Genomic DNA, 19855 nt, shown 5'->3' on the forward strand with positions numbered 1-19855 from the left:
GTGTGTGTGTGTGTGTGTGTGTGTGTGTGTGTGTGTGTGTGTGTGTGTGATTATGGAAAGAATGTTTAGCAGGATCCTGAACTAGGGCTTAAGTGTATGAGTCAGCATTGTTCCCTTCTGTTCCAGTACATACGACAGCTCCCCAGACCCTCCTCACCTTTTTGTTTTTAAACTTTATCTTAGAGTCTGGAAATACAGCCCAGCAATTAAGAGCACTGGCCGCCCTTCCAAAGACCTGCATTCAGTTCCCAACATCTATATGGCAGCTCACAGCCACCTGCAACTTTGGTTGAGGGGATCTGTCACTCTCTTCTGACCTCTGTAGACACCAGGCACATACACAGACATGTCTGCAAACAGAAGCCCGTATACACAAAATAAAAATGAGTTAGTGAGATTTATCTGTAACGTGTGTTTATCTGTAGTGTGTGTTGTATGTCTTCGTGTAGGTACGTGCATGTGAGCACAGGTTCCCCAAAGACCAGAAGAGGGCGTCAGATCCTCTGGAGCTGGAAACACAGGCCTTATGAGCTGGGGTGTGGGAGCCAACCTCAGGCCTTCGAAAGAGCAAGCAGCATTCTGAGCTCCTGAGCCAGGTCTCCGGCCTCCAAGCCCTCTCCAGTTTGTACAACTGAAACAGTATGAGTGGCTCCCCAGCCCCCTTCCCCAGCCTCCGCTGACCCCTTTCCACACTGCTTCTGTGAGTGGCTGCTTTCCATCACCGGCGTACCTGAACTGGGCGGGGTTTGCCAAGACAAGCCCATTCTCAATATCTGAGGTTTGTCCTTGTCACGAATGACACTGGTGTTATGTTTTGCTTAGTTTCGTTTAAGGGTGAATAGTTTTCGGCTGTTCATAACAATTCAGTTAAGCATGCTCAGCCATCAGCAGACATTTGGGCTGTGTCCATACCTTTTAATGGATGTGGGAGGGTTAAGACATTTTGTGATTTCAGGGTTTTTTTGTTTTGGGAATAAATAACGCAGAAGTGGAATAGCTGGTTCACATAGCATTTCTATTTTTTTTCATATTCAAACAATTTAATTCCCCAAACAAGTAATTTCAGCTAAATACTTACACACGGTTTTAGAACGTTGCTATTAAACAGCACTGTCAAAGATTACAGGCAGCCCTGAAGTCACGCTTGAAAGACAGAGTAACTACACTTCTTTTTTGTTTTGTTTTTTTATGTAGACTATCTTTTGACAACTTCATACCTATAAACAATGCATCTTGCTTGTGCTGCATCTCCACCTCCTCCTCCCTCCCTCCCCATCCCCAGGTACTCCCCACACACCCACCCCTCTCTGAACCTCATGCCCTCTTCTTTTATTTGTAACCGACTGGGTATAATTAGGCTCCTGCAACGTAGCTGCAGGGAGTTCACACCGCGAAGGCCACGCCATGTCCAGAAGACAGCCTTCCACGGCGGCCTCCCATGCTCCAGCCCTTCATTCTTTCCACCTCTCTTCTACAATGTTCCCTGAGCCTCGGGCTGGGCACTCGGGAGACACTTATTCCCAGCCCTTTGACCATGCATGAGTCTCATCATTAACTGCTGACCACTGATGGCAGAGGAAGCCTCTCCGGCCAGGGTTAAGGGAAGCACTAATTTACAGAATGAACCCTGGCACGGCTGCATTGAGTTGAAAGGTGATGGTCTCGGGGCCCTCAGGCTCTAGCACAGCAGTTCTCAACCTGGGGGTTGTGATCCCTTCGGGGGTCGAGCGGCCCTTTCCCAGGGGTTGCCTGTCAGATACTTACATTATGATTCAGAACAGTGACAAAATTATGGTTATGAAGTGGCAATGAAATAACTTCATGGTTGGAGGGTCACCACAAAACGAGGAACAGGTTGCGGCATTAGGAAGGTTGAGAAGGAAGGTTGAGAAGGAAGGTATCGGTGTTTTGCAGGAGCTCTCTGAAGCAGATCTTGCAGCTCACCCCCTGGTCCATAGGTGGAGCCTTCAGCTCTGTCCTCTGAAAATTCTATTTTTTAAATTTATTACATATATATATATATATATATATATATATATATATATATATATGCCTGCATGTAGGTGCAACTCATATGTGCAGTACCCAAGGCGGCTGGAAGAGGGTGTCAGATCTCCTGGAATTAAAATTGCAGATGGTTGTGAGCCACCACGTAGGGGACAGGGTCTGTGAATTGAACCTGGGTCCTCTCAAGAAAAAAGCCAATGCTATTCACTGCCAAGCCATCTCACTAGGTCCTGATACTCCTATTTATAACTGTTGAGGTATGGCTTTCTTCCTAGAGTATTACATGACTGTCTCATCCCAGGAGAAATGGCCTAGGCTGGGTAGCCCTGCCAACTGATTGAGCGGCCCAGTGTGATGCCGGTCAGGTCTACGGTAAAAGCAACAGAGCTACTGACAGTAGCAGATGGAGAGGCGGGAGATCACAAAACCCTTGGTCTTGGGTTTGTGGTTCAGTGAGAATTCTGAGACAGATTGTCCTTTTTAGTAAAAAAGATTTTTAAAATATTTTTATTTGTGACTTTGTGTGTGTGTGTATGCCACATGTGTGCAGGGCCCTTCATAATAAGTGTGCCCAACACACTAGAAAGAGAGGGGAATTAACTCCATGTAGTAATGACTATAAATAAAAAGCTCACAGTTAATTAGCTGTCACTGTGAAAAGCCAAAAAGCTTCTCTTTCCTCTCAGATCATGCAAAGACGCTCAACATTCAGCATTGCTCTTCATCTGGGCACTAAGTATTCTAGCCAAAGCAAGGAGGTCAAAAGGGGGGGGGGGAATCTAAACCAGAAAAAGAAGCAGCAAAAAGTGTTCTTATTTGCTTATCCTGTCATCATCTATACACAAACCTCTGAAGACTTTGGGGGGAAAAAAAGAAAAAGAAAATGAAGTCTGTTAGAACTAGGAAACAAATCCAGCAAAGTTGCAGAACACAGACACAGCAAGAGTCAGCTGCGTTTGTTCATGAGCTGCCCGGAAAGGAAACTAGGCCAACAATGTCATTTACACACAGAGAGCCCAGGCACGAATCCACACATGTTCCGTCAGCAGATTTTCCATGATGCTGCGAAGTTCACACAATGGCAAAGGGACAGACACTTTAAATGATGATATTTAAATGATATTGGGGAGACCAGACCCCAGCACACCAACAGAAGGCTAGGAAGCCTTCCTTCACACACGTGTGAAAATCAGCTCCAAATGCATTGCAGACTTAACCGATGTGAGATTTACATGTGTAAATGCAGAAAAGAACACACAGGCTGGTCGTTAGCCAGTACCCTTGGTGATGGTATGTGTGTGTGTGTGTATGACATGTGTGTGCATGCATGCTCGCACAGATGCGTGTGTGTGTGTGTGTGTGTGTGTGAGCTCACGCACATGCATGTGTGTGCCCGAGTGTGTATTTATTTATTTTTGATACTACGTAAATGCACAAACAGCAAAAATTGACAGAGGGGAAGGCATCAAACTTAAACTTCTTCATAGACAAGAAGCAATATTTAAAATTAAAAAACAACCTACTAAGCAGATAGAATATTTGCAAATTATCTATCTGATACAGGATCCAGTTAAAAAACATGTAAGAAAGTTCTACAACATGATATTAAAACCAAGCTAAATCAAAAAACTAAAAACCAAACATGGAGGACTTGAGTAACCTTTCTCCAAAGAATCACCACTGTAGTCAGCTGAAACAGTCCTTGGGAAAGGTGTGGGCAAGCAGGGCACTGTGTCCTGTCATTTCCTCCATGGACCTTTTGTCCTGGGCACGCCCATCTGTAGGGCTCTAAGCCCGTGCCAGGAGAGCACAATGGAGGTTACCCGGCTGAGCAGGACCAACTGCAGTTCTTCCTGACCAGCTTCGTTGCAGCCAGAGGGCAAAGCCTTTGATGGAAGGCTGGACAGCAACAAGTTCATGTCCTGTAAGCTAGCTGAGACTGTGAGACTGGCCTCAGAGAGCCAGGATGGATGGATTTCCTGTCCTGGAACAAATCAACAGCAGAGACGATGAGGGGTGGCCTCCCAAAGTCTGTGCTGCCTTTGTTTATCCTTGACTCTGTAAAGTCTACAGTAAAGGCAGAAGTCCATTTTTAAAAAGGAGAAGAAAAAGGAGGCGGGGAGAGGAAGAGGAGGAGGGGGAGAAAGCGGAGGAAGAAGAAGGAGAAGGAGAAAGAAATGTTTTTTCTTAGCAAAATTCTTGGAATGTAGTAGCTTCTCAGAGCAGGTCCTGCCATGGGTTTTCAATCCCTCTGCTCACTTGCCTGGCAGGACTGTGGCACGGGAGGGCCAGCCACAGCAGCTGTTGCCCTGGGGCAGATGGCGGCTGTGGAATCCACTTAAAGCTGCAGGCTGTCTACGAATCACAAAACCGGCCCCACCGGCTGTCTGGTTCTGCACGGAGCACCAAGATCTTCGTTCTCTCCCTCTCCTCCCCTCTCTTCATGTTCATGTCCGTGAGTGCAGGCTGACAGCCTCGGGTGTCGGCCTCTATGGGCACCAGGTTAGCTGGCCCGCAAATGTTCGCTACTCTCCTATCCCCACCTCCCATCTCTTTGTAGGCGTGCTGGGATTATAGTGTCTGCTTCAGCAGCACGTATGGGTGTGGTGATCTGAACACAGATATCAAAAATATCTGGGTTGTGGCAATATAAAAAATAATAATAATTAAAAAAACAAAACAAAACAGCAGCAGCACCCACCCACCCTTGAGTGTTTGGTTCAGTGAAGCAGGATAAATGAGTATCCGTACAGCCATGACAGTCAATGCCAAGGGCTGGAGCTGGGGATAGAGGTTAGAAATTGGGAATCTGGCAGATGGGAACCACTGGCCTGTGGCCGATAGGTAGTGCCATAGGGAAGATCCTCGAGTGAGGGCTGAGAGACCAGCCTCTTCTGTTTGGGGTCACGGGTGTGCTCATTCCCTTTGCATTGCTGTGACAAAACCTGACAGAAACAACATCGCGAAGACAGGATTTACTCAGTCCATTGTGGCAAAAACGGGCAAGCCCGGCTAAGCAGCACTTGGCAGCGGGAATGTGTGGCAGAGGCCGGTCACATCATGGTGGACCCCGAAGTCAAAAGCAACGGGAAGCAGTTGGTGAAGACATGCCACGCCCCCATCCCTATCGTGACTGACCTTCTCTAGCTAGGCTCCATTCCCCAGGGTCTACAGACTCTCTCAAAATAGTCCTACCCGTCATGGACCGAGCATTCAAACCACAGGCCTGGGGGAGGTGGCTCAAATTTAGACTGTGACAGTGAGCAAATACAGACTCTAATACGTGTTTTCCACATGGCCACAGCTGCCACTGCCAGGATGCTGTGAGGTCATAGCCTGGCTCGGTTCCTGCACCTCCTCAGCTAGCTTGGAAAAAAAAGTCCCATCCATGTGTCAACATGGCCCCCAACCACTGGAGATTTTCTTTCCACTCTTCTGAGCATTTTGTTTCCTTTTTTGAAAAACAATTCTTGTTTCCATTTCCCCATGTTTCAGATGCAGCTGTTGCCATGGTCTCTAGGAGCCTGCACATCCATAGAGTGGCTGACAAGTGACAGATCCTATGGAGGTAGCTGTGGCCTGGGCCCCAAGAGGATCAGGGAGGGGAGGCCTGAGCAGAGAATTGGAGAGGGTTTCGGGAGGCTTGGAGGGGTCTTCTTTGGACTGCTGACCCCCTCGATCTCCTAAAGTCTTTACATGTAACAACTAAAAACGAAAAGAGATGGCTCCTTGGATAAAGTGCTTGCTGTACAAACATGCAGACCTGAGTTTTGAATTCTGATCCCCAGCGCCCACGGTAAAGCCAGATGTGGCCATGTGTGTCCTTAATCCAAGCATGGTGGGTTACAGGGGCCTGGGAGGGGGATAGAAAGGAACCCTGGACTCCCTGGTCAGCCCATCTAGCAGAAGCAGGAACCTTGTCTCAAAATGTAAGGTAGAGAGAAATCGAGGAAAACACAGGGTATCAATCTAATCTCCACAGACACCTTCATGGGTAAGTGCACACACACACACACACACACACACACACACACACAAATGCACACACAAAGAGGAGGAGGAAGGAAAAAGAAGATCAGGAAAAAAGGGGGCAGCGGATGACAGGAACCTGAGTCATGGAGTCAGGGATGATATTGGTAGGAGAGGTATTTCTAACTCTGCCTGGATTCCATCTCGACAAAACGAGACAAAGATCAATGGAAGGTTCTGAGCACAGTAACCACAAAGCTCGCTGTGCTGAGATGGTAACAGGACACCAGGACGGGGCTGGGCTGGAGGGCAGACGTTGAGAAACCCACTAGCAGTTGGTTGTGAAAACCAGGTGGAGAAGGCAGGAGGGGGCTGGCCTTGGCTCAGGTTCTGAAGATGGGGACCACACAGTCCTGGTGGGCAGAAAACCAAGATGGCTCCCAGGTGAGGCGCCACGGTACTGGACAGATGAGCTTGTAGATTATAGGGAAGCCAGCAGGACCCCTAGATTTAGACAGATGGTCAGCTGCTCTGGATGCTCTAGCAAAACCCCATTCACAGAGAAGTTTATGCACACCAGAAATTTATTTTATTTTTATCCGTGTAGAGACTACAAAGGGGAAGATTCAGATGCCAGTGGAGTCAAAGTCCTGGGAGCCTCCTATCTGGAGCCAGGTGGCACTTTCTCTGCATATTTTGTCGTGGGAGCAGGTGACCAAGTTCCCTTGTGCCTCTTTCATAAGGGCACACACGCCCTCTCTGGGAGCTCCACCCCTCCGCACCTAATCGCTTCCTTGAGGCTCTCCTAACACCATCACCTTGGGGGCAGGAATTTAGTACATGCTCTGGGGAAGGCCCCAGCTGAGAGAGTATTTTCATCTGCCTGCCCCTGACACACATTCAGGAGCTCAGAGCTCAAGGCAGTTCAGGGAAGAGAAGTACACGTGGGTGCCGTGAGCATGCAGGGCTGTTTAAATCCTTCCTCAAGACTCCCAGGGAGAGAACAGCTGGTCCCAGCATCCTGCCGACCCTGTGATCCAAGGCAGGGCTGCTCACCACCGCCGCTGTCTGCTGGTTTGCAACCTGACAGATGGGAGCAGCTGCCCTCCAGCATCCCGTCCTGATCTCTAATCTACAAAGCAGGACTCCCGGCCGCACTGACTCCTTCTGGGAAAGCAGCACTACCCACAGACCAGCACTGATCCTACCAAGGGAGGACCTGCCTCAGATGGGACAGCCCAGGACTGATCAGTCCTGGTGTATCTGCCACAAGTCCTGGTCCCAAGCTGCCAGGCTGGGACCACCGGGAATCAAGTCCTTGACCATGCCATGAAACTGGAACCATCAGGAGCCAGTCCAGTGGGATGCCCCCCTTGGGGGAAGCCTGGCAGCCTCCAGAGCCACATGGCTGGGAAACTTCAGCCTGTGGCTCCACAGCCTGAGAAATGGATCTCTGCGGCTTCAACAAGGACTTCCTGCTGAGTATCCTTCCCCATCGCAGGACACATCCAAGTTACTGTCATTGGTGAGTAATGCCTTGGACATAGGATGACCCTATGCTCTATGGGCGTGGGGTAGACTTCCACCCTGGTGGGGCATGGAGGAAGTCTGTTTCCAGGCCAAGAAGAACATTCGTGGAGACAAGAAAAATGACACAGGGATCAAGACATATTGATGAGGTTTGTTGGGTTGGACTGAGAACTCCTGTAGTCAAGGTCAGAGTGAGGAGGACTCCCTCCCAACAAGGTCAGAGGGAGGAGGGAGCCTAACAGGTTGTGCCAAAGAGACCAGAGCAAACACACATCTCCTCCATGGGTGATGGGTGTGGTGGTTAGAAATACAAAATCAAAGACACGCTCCTTTAGCTGGAGCCCTGCCTCTTTTCATTTTTCATCCCTGTTACTTTGGGCAAGAGACACAGCCTTCCTGTGTCTAGAACCTTCATTTGAAAAATGAACTCACATATGCAGAGGCCAGAGCACACAGTACCACGTAGGGCTCCTGCTCCAACGACTGGCTGATTCCTTGGCCCATTCCAGATTTTTTTTTTTCTGCTCTTTGAACAACTGCCTGGAACACATCTGGATTCAGACCCTATAGGTACATGAGAAGAACTCAGCCTGTGACGTACTCAGCTCGGCCCTCTCCTCAGTCACTGGCTGAAGTCAGGGTGGCTGCAGTATGGGCTAGCTTTGAAAGACTTTAAAATCACAACACAGAGCCAAGATACAGCACGTAACTTGGTGAACAAAAACAGAGGAGCCAAGAGGTGTTTAGGATGGTGCCAGGAGCTGGCCTATGATGAAAGACAGACACGCAGGCAGCCAGGGGGCGCAATGGGAATGTGAGATCACCTGCTGTCCTTAGAAAACCGAAGAGAACCCAGTAGAACTAGTCCAATCTACACACATTGACGGAGCTCTATCAGCCAATTATAACACCCACACAAAGACACATGTAAAGAAACCCTAGAAATTTTGATCGAGTAAAAGTATGTAAGAGGAGCCTACTGACCGAACTCTGTTGATGCTGGGATAGGAAGAAGTCAATGGACAAAGTGCCAATTCATAAATGAATGGACTCATAATTGTAATAGGTAATTTTCATTGCCAACTTGACTGGGCTTGGAGTCACCAAGGAGACACACTTCTGGGATGCCTCTGTGTGTGTTCTACTGAGGAGGGAAGATCTACTACAAATGTGAGCAAGCAGCATCCCATTGCCAGGGCCATAGGACTCCCAACAAGGTCAGCATTAAGAGGATTCCTAGAGGGTCGGCAAGAACAGGAAGCTCCACGAGGTTGTGCTGAGGAGACCAACCCATACACTGGCACCTTTATAATGGTGGGTGAGGTGATTAAAAACTCAGAACTGAGCTGGGTGGTGGTAGCCCACACCTTTAATCTCAGAACTCGGTAGGCAGAGGACAGGTGGATCTCTGAGTTCCAGGCCAGCCTGGTCTACAGAGAGAGAGAGTTCCAGGAAAGCCAGAACTACACAAGAAAATAGTCTCAAGAAGAAGAAGGAAGAGGAGGAGAAGAAGGAGAAGGATTCAAAACTGGGGGCACAATGACCCACAAAATTCACAAAGGACTAAGGAATCTAAGAAGCGTTTGTCTCTCTCTGCCTCCTGACTCAGTACAATGAGACCAGCTCCCATGACCACATATAGAATCACTTTCAAAGCCCGCATTCCCTGCCATCCTGCACAGGGAGCCCAGGAAAACCCTTCCTTCCAGAAGTTGCTTCTGCTGGGTATTTTGACACAGAAATGAGAACAGTAACTTAACATGATGGTCCAACCCCGAAGAGAGCAAATCTAAATTCAGCAGCTCATAGAGGACACCTGGGTCTATGATCACAGCGAGTCGTTGGGCTCCAGGTGCACAAAGTTAGAAAGGAGAAGAGTGGAAGGGTGCACAGCACATTCCTGTGGAGAAGATAGGACTGGTTGACCAGATGTCCGTCCTCTTCATCTCCAATCTCTAACATGTGACATTCCAGAGAGATACGGTGAGGAAAATGGTTTAAAGTGAATCTGAAAATAAAGTGAATCGTAAAATACTCCCCCCCCCCCAATAGAGTAAGTGATAAATATAGTCAGGTACTCTCACACACAGGATTAGAATAACGGAAGTAGAGGGTTGATTTGGAGCCAAGCAAGAAAACAGCCAAATTTCCTGCCCATATAGAGGTAGGTTTGATGATATAATATTCAGAGGATGGAAGATTATGGGGGCAGAAATTGAGCTCCAGAACATAGTGGAGAAAAATAGTGCCCCACACAATCCAATCCATATCTCATCATGTATGTCAGAATAAACTCCAGCTGTACTGGTAAGTTAAATGTTGAAATCATCAAAGTCCCAGAAGAGAGTAAATGAATATTTACATCATATTGTGGGGTTTGTAAACATAAATATGGAAAACACAAAGGAAAAGTTTGCTGAATATGAAACCAAAATTATAGAGCCTCCTTTTTTCTATCTTGCTCTTGAATGAAATGAATGAAATGCATTCATTTCTCTATGACCGCAGACTTATTTCAAGTGACATTTCTGGCCTTCATTCATTTATTTTTGATGCTCATTCCCAGGCAGGTAATTTTTGGGAAGGGAGCTCACACTCATTTGCTTCAAGGTCTTCTATTTAGGGAGGGATTGGCTACCACAGGCAATGTTCTCACTGTGTCTCCCCATTCTGCTGGGCATAAGGAGTCTTCTTGCTCACGGTCAACCCAGCGAGGGAGGTCAGGGACTGCTTCTGTCACCAGAAGTCACACCCAGGTCAGCAGTAAAGACTGCAAATCACCCTCCCCAGATCACAGATTCACCACAGGACATACGGCACAACAAAGCCCTTTCTCCACCCCCTAGGACAGGAAATCGATGGTTCCCATGCCCAGGGCAGATGGCTGATTTATAGGCCATGGGTGTTGTCTTCTGCAGAGGAGCCTTCCTCAGGAGCACAGCCCTCTCCCTCGGCCAGGCAGCATGAGACCATTTGTATGCATCACTGTGCTCGTGTAGGAAACAGATGGGAAGCCTTCTGCAGGGGATGTGGTGTGCATTATTGCATTTCTCAAGGGGGCAGTGGGGATGGTTCCAATGAGCCAGCTCCCTGGAACCAGCCCAGCGACATTCAGGACAGGAGAAGGGGGTGGGGGGGGCCAGCAGCTCTAGCTGCTACCACCTTGCAATCTCTCATAAGACCTGAATCTTCTCCCTCCACCTCGCAGGCCCAAGCAAGCCCAGTTTCCTGATGCGTTCTTATCACCTCCATGAAACCTATCTAGTGCCTTCCTGCCCTGTGACTCTCCTTATGTAGACAAAGTCACATGAGACAGAATTTACACACCTGCTTTTTGCAGAGCAAGAACCCCAATTTGTTCTTCCGAATTTGAGGGGTCCCTTCAGGACCCTGGTCTGATGTCTTTCCTAACACTTGCCCCCTCTAGGACTTTAGTATGGCTGCCCATGGCCCTAAGCCTAGAACTCTCCTTATGAAGCTCTTCTATAAGAGTAATTTCACCTCAACTCCCTCTCTATGAACCCAGCATTTATCTTATTTGTCACTAGAGGAAGGAGAAGAGAAAGGCGCTCAAAGCCTGGCTCCACCAGCTGCCAGAGGGGTGAATAACCTGTCAAGGTTATTCAACGCCTCTGTCCTGGCTTCCAGCTTTGTAAGGCACAGAAGTTAATGATGGCCTGCCTCTGGGAGCCATGCTGCGTGAGTCAGGACAGCAGCCCTTCAGCCTCCTCTGCTCCCTCTATTATCGAAAGCTTGTTTTTTTCATTAAGTCATGCTGTGGCCTCAGGGATCTTCCTGCTGCTGCTCCCAACCTGGAAGGCCTTTCCATGCAGCTCCACTGTCACCTCTGACCTCTCACTTGAAAGCAGCCGGTCCCAGCAGAGCACACACTGCCTTCCTGTGGAGGCCTTACCACTCTTCGAAAATATCTTCGCTTGTCTAAATGTCTAAACTGACTCGTTTCTGTCACAGGCCTGCCACTGAGAGCCACGGGGAAGGGCGTTGACAAAGGTTTCAAAGTGTTGCCTCCAGGCAGGAAACAGCCCAGGGCAGGCAAGCTTCGGGGAGATGGAAGAGCTCAGACCCAACTCTTCCCTGTCCTGTGTTTCTAGGGTCTGTCTCTTGGTCTTGACTCATTTGCCCCATTTGCCTCAGTGGCATTTGTGGGTTGGAGTGAAAGTTTCTGGACTCTTTCTCTGTCCTCTGTGTCAGCTGTACCTTCTGGGTCCCGAGTCAACCTCCTTAGCCAGCTTAACACAGCAGAAGCTCGCTGATCTCATTCAGGTGGCCGTGCAATTTGGGGATCAGGTGCCTCAGTTGGTTCTGTCCCTCACCCACAGGCTCAAGATGGCCACCGCATTTCCGATGTAGGCAAGGGACAACACAAAGGGCAGGCCCCAGCCTAAAGTTACAGGGACAATGTCTATTCACTCGCAGTGGTCAGGGCCTGGGCGTATGATCATTCTCAACTCCACTAAGCCAACAAATGCAGTTCCTGGAAGGTGATTACCAGAGAAAAGAAGACGACAATGAAAGACAGCATGATTTAGCCCTGCTGGCAGGTGGAAGGGCCAGAGTACAAGTGACGTCCCCTCCTAGCTGCTGAATCCTTCGTGTCCCCATCCCTAGCCACCTGGCCTGTGTTTCCTTCCCAGTGACAGACCGGAAGGCCAGCTCGGTCTCAGCCAGATGGACACAATGCCAGATAAGCCACGTTCCTCCTTGCTGGGTCACAGCACTTGGCGCCAACCCTGCGAGACTCCTCTTTGCCAGGGATGTCCGCTCTGCCAAGTGCCAGCCTGTTGATATAGACAGCACGTTGCCATCTCCCGGTCTCCCCAGGGCCACATCCAGCGGCTGGTCAGAGGATGGGATCGGGTGGGCAGTGCTTAGTTGCCTAAGAACAGTTTGTTCACGCAATGAGCGGTCTGCAGAGAGCCCTTTGCACTGCCCTGCCCACCTTTCTTCCTAGAAATCCAAAGAGTGTTTTCTCTACCGTCCTTCCATCTCTGGACTCAGCACCTGCAGTTTCCTGGTCCAGGGTGTTCTGAGGGGCAGGAGCTTCCGGCTTCCCCCTGCCCTCCACAGAGTACCCATTAGCAATAGTTGGCTTTTCCTCTGGAGAATCACTCACAGCTCAGGATACATCATCTACAAGTAGACACGTGACCTGGGCCTGGCCAACCAGACCATTCCATTTCTCTGGTAAGGTGGAATGGAAGATGGTCATATGACCGCATCAGGCCAATGAGAGTTGGCACTGACACCTTAGCCAGCACTCTGAGGGATGGATCTTCACAGAGTCAGGTTCTTCCTGAGTTGCTAAGCTGTGGGATGCCTCAGAGCTTCCAGTCAGTACCTCTGTCCTCACAAAACAAAGCCTGCCTACAAATGGAGCCAAAAAGAGACGCAGAGGATGGAGTGAGAAAGGCTTTGTCCATGTCATTCCCACTCCACCCCTCCTCCCTTAACGGCGTTATCACCCAAGATGAGGACTGGTCTGGCCTGAGAGGGAGAGCGAGGCAGGAATGGTTTGGGGGGTTGGAGACCTCAGGGGCAACAGGTGAGCAAGATGAAAAACAGATTTCTCAGGAGGCAAGCTTCTTCAAGCATCTCATTTAATTGGGGGGGGGGGAACAAAGGCTGTTTAAAACCTTTGGGGAGCGGGTAAAGGCTTTCAGGGTAAGTGTATGTCATTGGCCAAGGCTAAGGTGCCGGAAATGCCGTATTTGCCTGAAGAGGAATTTCAGGTGCTTGCTGGACATGACCTTAGAAGGAGAGAGGAAGTTTGTCCTGTAACCTGGCCACCAGGCCACATGACCAAGGGTGACAGAGTTGGAGACTGAAAGGCTCCCTGTGCTGGGCTGTGCAGGCCGAGGGCAGAGAGGGAATAGGCCTACTCCTGCTGGTCCCGAGATGAGATGACTAGGGTCTGGACACTCCTCCACCTCACTCTTCTTCCAGGGCTCCCCCGGTTGAGTGGCTCCCAGTCACGCAGCTTCCCCACCCCACACCGAAGCCCATCTCTGCCCAAACTCTGGTTTATCCCCTGATGTTCGCATTTGCTGTACCCGAGCCAGTGGGTTCCTCCGTGGCTGGTCCCCATTTGAATCAGAGTCTGTTTCTTGGAGTAAAAAGATTTCTGCCTGCTTTCCACCTCTTCTTCCTTGACATACAACACGGTCCTCAGTCAGAAGGCTCCAAGTCCACCCCCAGCCTCAGGGAGGTCACAGTCCCACCACTGTGGCATTTTCTGCCAATTCCAAATCAACCTGGCTGTGTCCCCTCACTTTCCCTGTCAGCAGCCGCTCACAACCATCTCAGTCTCGCTTCCTTTCTCTCAGGCCTGGTGGGTTCCATGCAGTGTCTCCATCTCTCTCTCCTCTTTCCTCCTCTGTGTCCACCTGAGGCTGAGACTCCACTGAGCAGATCTGAAATGACCCCACAGCTGCCAGCAGCTGGGACCAAGGTTACAGCAGGGTCTGGCGCGTCAGGGAGCCTTTGCCAGCTCCCTGTTGCTGTTTTCTTCTCCTCTCAACTAATACCGTTTATTTCACCAGTGGGAAGGGGCAGAGGCCGTAGCTCAGTTGGTAGAATGTTTGCCTGGCAAGCACAAGGACATCCTTGCACCATATGAAGCCTGATGTGGTGGTGTGCGCTTATAATCCCAGCACTGGGGAGACAGAGACTGTCAGAACCTGAAATGTGTTCACATCCACAAAAACATACGTATCATAAAATCTACCGTCGAAGTCATATTTACGAATGGTTCTGTGGCATCTCTATGAAAGTACCTATGTAGGTACTTCATGATGAAAGGAGTCATACAGAATTTGGCCTCATGAGACTGACGTCAAGCTTCATCCATTTGAATTTTCCCCCCTTTGGGGAACTGAATCCTATTCCACTGTGCAGATGGATTGCGTTTTCTTTGTTCCTCTAGCAAGGATTACAGCAGCCATACATTTCTAATAACGCTGAGGACATAGGCACGTGCGTTTATGCATATTTCCTTAAGTTATGGGAGTCGTTTCTTTGGAACAGGCCAAAAAGGTGAAATCGATAGATCATATGGTATATTATCAATCAGGGTTCTTTAGAGGAAGTGATCAATTTTATTAGATTACCTTAAGCAATATCATCCAGGATGTCCAACAATGGCTGTCTCATATCGAAGAGGTCAAGAATCTACAAAGTGGCCTTGCACTCCCAATCTGATCCTGGTGGCCTGGAAGAGTCCTGGAGAACTGCTGGGCTTCCGTCCACACTGGGAGGTTCTAATATCAGTGAAGGAATGCTGGAGCAGTGGGATAGACGAACCAACCAGCAAGAGTGAGGGCAAGCAGGCAAAAAGCAGCTCCCCTCTGTGTTCCCTGATCTGGTCCAACACCGGAAGGTGGAGAGATGGCTCAGAGGTTGGAGCACCGACTGCTTTTCCAGAGGTCCTGAATTCAACTCCCAGCACCCACACAGCGGCTTACAACACTTTATAGTGAGATCTGGCGCCCTCTTCCGGCATGCAGGTGTATATGCAGGCAGAACATTGTATACATAATAAGTACGTAATAAAATAAAAGAAAAGAAAAAAGAAAAGCCCTCCCAGGAGGGCCTTCGAGCTTGCCTTTTAGTTGGTTCCAGACACAGTCAAACTGACAACCAAGATGAGCCTTCACGTTCAGTAATTCCTGGGTTTTGTTGTTGTTTTTTTGTTGGTTCTGTGGAGCAAGCCTGATTCCTCACAGGTGCTTGGCAACTGTTATTTTCACTTCTTTACGGAGCCACCATACTGTGTTCCATAGCAGCTGTGCTCTTTTACATGCCCACCACAAGTTCCTAGGGTTTACCATTCTTCACATTTTCCACACTCTTTCACATTCTTTACATTTTTCACAAACCTGTTATTTTCTGGTTGTGTTTGTTTCCATAGCAGCCATCTTAGTGGGAGTGAAGTGGCTTCTCAGTGTTGGTATTTTTAAAAGATTTTTTTTAATTTTAGTGTGCATGAGTGTTTGCTGCATGTAGGGGTGTGTGCCAGGAGCATGCCATATCCTTTGAGGCCAGAAAAGTGAGTAGGATTCCCTGAGCCTGGAGTTTCAGGCACCTGTTAGCTGCCCTGTGCAGGCTGGGAACTCAACCTGGGGCCTCTGGAAGAGCAGCCAGTGGTCTTAACCCTCTGGAGTTTTAAACGTCCATCTCCTTGATGGTGAGTGAGGGCTGTGCACCTCCCGATGTGCTTATCTCCCTTGAAGAAATATATGTTGAAGAGTTAGCCTTTCTCGTTCCTCGCACTCAGCCTTTATTCTTCCGTTCAGTAGATATTTCTTAGGTGTCTATTGTATGTCAGTTAGTGTTCTCTGTGTTAAAGATACAACAATGACCACGGCAAAAGAAAAAAAAAAGTAAGGAAGGAAGAAATCGAAGAAACAAACCAAACCAAAGGCCTTGCCTCTGTGACGCTGATAGTCTTCTTCATCTAGTTATAACATAAGTCCTGCCTCTGGGAGTGCTGGGGCCGAATGAAGTTGTGCCTGTGACCCCTAGCTAAGCTAGTTCCCCTCCTGTACACCCACATTTTCCCTCCCCTGCTTTCCCCCAGCATCTCCACAGTCTCCACCACCACCCCCTCGGTAGTGCTGAGGATTGAACTTACAGACTTAAGAATGCCAAGCAAGCCTATACTAATGAACTATACCTTCAGCTCTTTTTTGGTGTTGTTTTTGTTTTTTTCAAGACAAGTTTTCTCTGTGTAGCTTTGGCTGTCCTAGACTTGCTTTGTTGACCAAGCTGGCCTCGAACTCACAGAGATCTTCCTGCCTCTGCCTCCCAGGGTTCTGGAATTATAGGTGTGTGCCATAATGTGTGTCTCCTTCAGCTCTTTTTTATATTCTTTCTCTCGAGGCAGGATTTCAGTAAGTTGCCCCGGCAGGGTCTGAATATCACTCTGTAGTCCAGATGGGCCTGGACTTGCTAATTCCTGCATCAGACTCCAAAAAGCCCTCATCATTTTGTCTCCAGGTTGCTAATTTGTCTTTCCTTGACTGTTTTTGCTTTCCTACTTGGCTCCCTTTCTGGTCTTTTCTCACTTTCATGATTTGGCTCCCTTTGACCATCTAGGCCCCCCTGCCTTTTCTCTCTGTGGGCATTTCAGTTTGGAGCCAGAGCCACCATGCCTGTGTACCTAGTGGAAGGGCCCATCCTTCCTTCCGCTTTCCTCCTATTGCTCGTAGGCTCTGCCATAAGCAGGGTGCTTTTCAGCCCAGATGGAACCCGGATGAAGAAGCTGCCATTTCTTTGCAAGAACCATTTGTCTGATGCATTCTTCTACAGAGCGAAAGGAATATGAAGTCTGGAAATTCGAGAGAACTGTCCTCCTTACAGTGAGGTCAGGCACATGGCAGGCTTTGAAACAAGGAACACTGGCCCCGAACCACAGGCAAACTGGCTAAACACAGGTCGCCGTCCACCCACTTCTGGAAGCTTCTACTCATACATGACAGGGTCTCTCAGCAGAGAGCAATCACGTCTTCCATGTCCTTAGGAAGAGGTGAATGGACCTCTAATAAAGGCCCACCTTTTAATGCTTGTTTCCACATGTTTGTGGAGGGATAGACCTCAGTACACTCCTGGCTCTCTTGAGGGCTGTCTGCAGCTCCTGGACCAACCGAGTAACGTGAGCCGGGAGAGCAAACACAGGAGGCTGCCAGTCGGGCCCTCCTCCGTCAGGACTCTGAAGCCCTGCATGCCCGAGCCAGGCATCCCACACAGATGGGCTCTGTTAGCCGTGCCCATGGCCAGGGGCTCAGCTGACATTGTTTGTGATGGACAGTGATGGGAGCCAACACTGCCAGTCACAGGATACCTGAAGGCTATCAGGCAGCACCAGGCTCTGGACCTGAGTTGGGGCAAGCCTGAGTCCCCAATAGTGTGACTTCTACCAAGCAGGGGTTCCCAGAAAAGGTCCGACCCAGGGCCAGAGCAGAAAAATGCAATCTTGTGGAAAAGCAGGAGGGAACTGATGTTTCATGGGGTCCTATCTTTCCTCTTCGTGACTATGGTCCAGCTCCCTGATGGCTTCACTTTGACCCAGTGTCTGGAGACCAGCTTCCGTGTGCCTTCTGGGTTGCCCATGCAGGAAGCCAGCTGCATTCATTATGACCCTCAGAAAGTTCCAGGTGTCTGAGCGTCTCCTTGACAACTGTGCTGTTCCCTGAGCCGAGCCGGTCCGAGAGGGGAGTGCACAGGCATGCAGTCCGGCCACTCAGAGTCCCTCCTGACAGCATCTCTAATTAGCTTATGAGACTAGAAAGCCCTGGCAAGATGCCAGGATGGTCCCAGCACCCAGGCTGGGTCTCCCTGCTCGGCTTTTCCAGGCAACGGGATAAAGGCTCCATCCGAGTCAGCCACTGTCGTATAACAGACGTGCCTCGTCGGGACGGTATTTCTGTGGCAATTGGTGCAGAAACAACTCTCAAGCAATTGGAAGTGGAAGGTGGAGTTTGGTGTCCTCTGCTTGGAGTAGGACAGCCTGAGGGCCAGCCCAGACAGAAGAGCCCAGAGCTGAGAGAAGGCAGGGAGGGGAATGGAGGTGGAAGATGCTGCCTGGTGCCATCGGAGTTGTCCTATCATCGGTGTCTCCTCTGTTAGCATCACCTGACTGAGCCAGAGTAAGGGGCGCTAGTGGGGGCTAGTATCACTTTGGGCTGTCTCCCATACCACACTAGACCTGCATGGATTACTTTATGTCTCTCTATCCTGGACCCTTTGCCAGAGGGATACCCGCCTCCAAAGAGATGACGTTTAGACCACATTAACTCACAGGAGCACTTGGAAGGTCCAGGAGTGAAATAAAGCATCAACATGCGTTGGCCACTGACAGGGTGGTTTTCGTTATTCGTTCCCCATTTAAATTCGCTGCGCATCTAGAATTTCTCATCTCATCAGCTCACACCCCCCTGTGTGAGATGTTAGTCTTTAATAAACTTTCTTGAATGCTTAGTCAAGCTAAGTTCATTTCTCCTAGTTGTGGCTAAGACTCTAAACCCCACAGAGTTGGCCACGCTTGCTTGCTTTCCCCCTAGACTTTTCAATGAAATGTCCCCTTAGACTCTTCTAGTTGATCATGTTACTGCTAGTCAAGGCTTAACAAACACACATACATGCTGTCAAAATGGGGAGGGGACATGCATAACATTTTAGAACCATATAGTTCTTTAAAAGCGCCCTTCTTTCACTACCATAAAGGGCATATTTTTCCTCTTTGTTTTGTTTGCTTTTGGTTTTGAGATCCAGTCCCATGTAGCCCAGGCTGGCTTTAAGCTCAGTGGGTAGCAGGGGATGACCTTGCATTTCTTCTGGTCTTCCTGCTTCTAATTCCTGAGTGCTGGGATTATAGGCATGAGCTACTAATACAACCTTTTGTCCACTCATGAGGCCCATAAGCAGAGACCCCAAGTGCCGCAAAGCACAGCCAGCCACAGAAAGCTCTCTCTGGGTCTTCCTCTGAGTACTTCCCAGTTGCTGGCCTAGAAAATGCTAGACGATGCTTCAGACTGCTGCTGCGTGCTTTGGTAGGGCTTGAGGGATCTGTTGTGTCTTTGCCTGTGTGTAAAAAGCCATTGTCTTTGCAAAGCCTATCTTCCTTCCCACATTGGACTTGGGGTGGCCCGATATCTAGAGGGCTTTGTGAATATATCAGAAGGAAAAGAAAACACAAAACAGCCTTGGAGAGCCACACTGCCCTCCATGCCCTCCCACCCTGGGTAGAGGCAGCCCTGAAGAAGGGCGGATCTCCTGAACAGGTCTCGGTGAGCCCTCTCTGACTGGGCCTCTTATCAACATTTATTTGGCTATGAAAGAAGCCCTTCAACCCAAGAGAAAAAAATTATAAACATCTCTGGGAATAGAACCCCCATTCTGCTCTCCAGCTTATAGTTCTGGCACCGTTTCCATATGTCCTGTCAGGACTGGGCAGGGGGAATGACGAATGGGGCGTCGGAGGCAGGCTGAGCTGTGTCTGTGTTTTCACAGGCAGACACGCATTTGATACTGCCTCTGAAGCACGCAGCCTCATCCCCATCCTTGTGGCAAGCCAGGAAGAAGTGAGTCTCTCTTTCTCTTTCTTTCTCTCTCTTTAAGAAATCTGGGTATGTTTTCAGAAACACCATCAGTTCTGTATGGATTTAACTGTCACATTTTTAAATTAGTATAGAGCAAAGCTGGCCTTTGTGGGGGGCATAGGTCTATGAATTTTAATGCGTAGACCACTTTGTGTAAACACCACCATATTCAGGATTCCCTCCCCACCTCTCAACCAACCACCTCATCTCTCTCTCCGAGTCACCCCCAGCTA

This window comes from Psammomys obesus, unplaced genomic scaffold (genome assembly GCF_907164565.1).
Source record: "Psammomys obesus unplaced genomic scaffold, mPsaObe1.curated_primary_1811, whole genome shotgun sequence".
Taxonomy (NCBI): domain Eukaryota; kingdom Metazoa; phylum Chordata; class Mammalia; order Rodentia; family Muridae; genus Psammomys; species Psammomys obesus.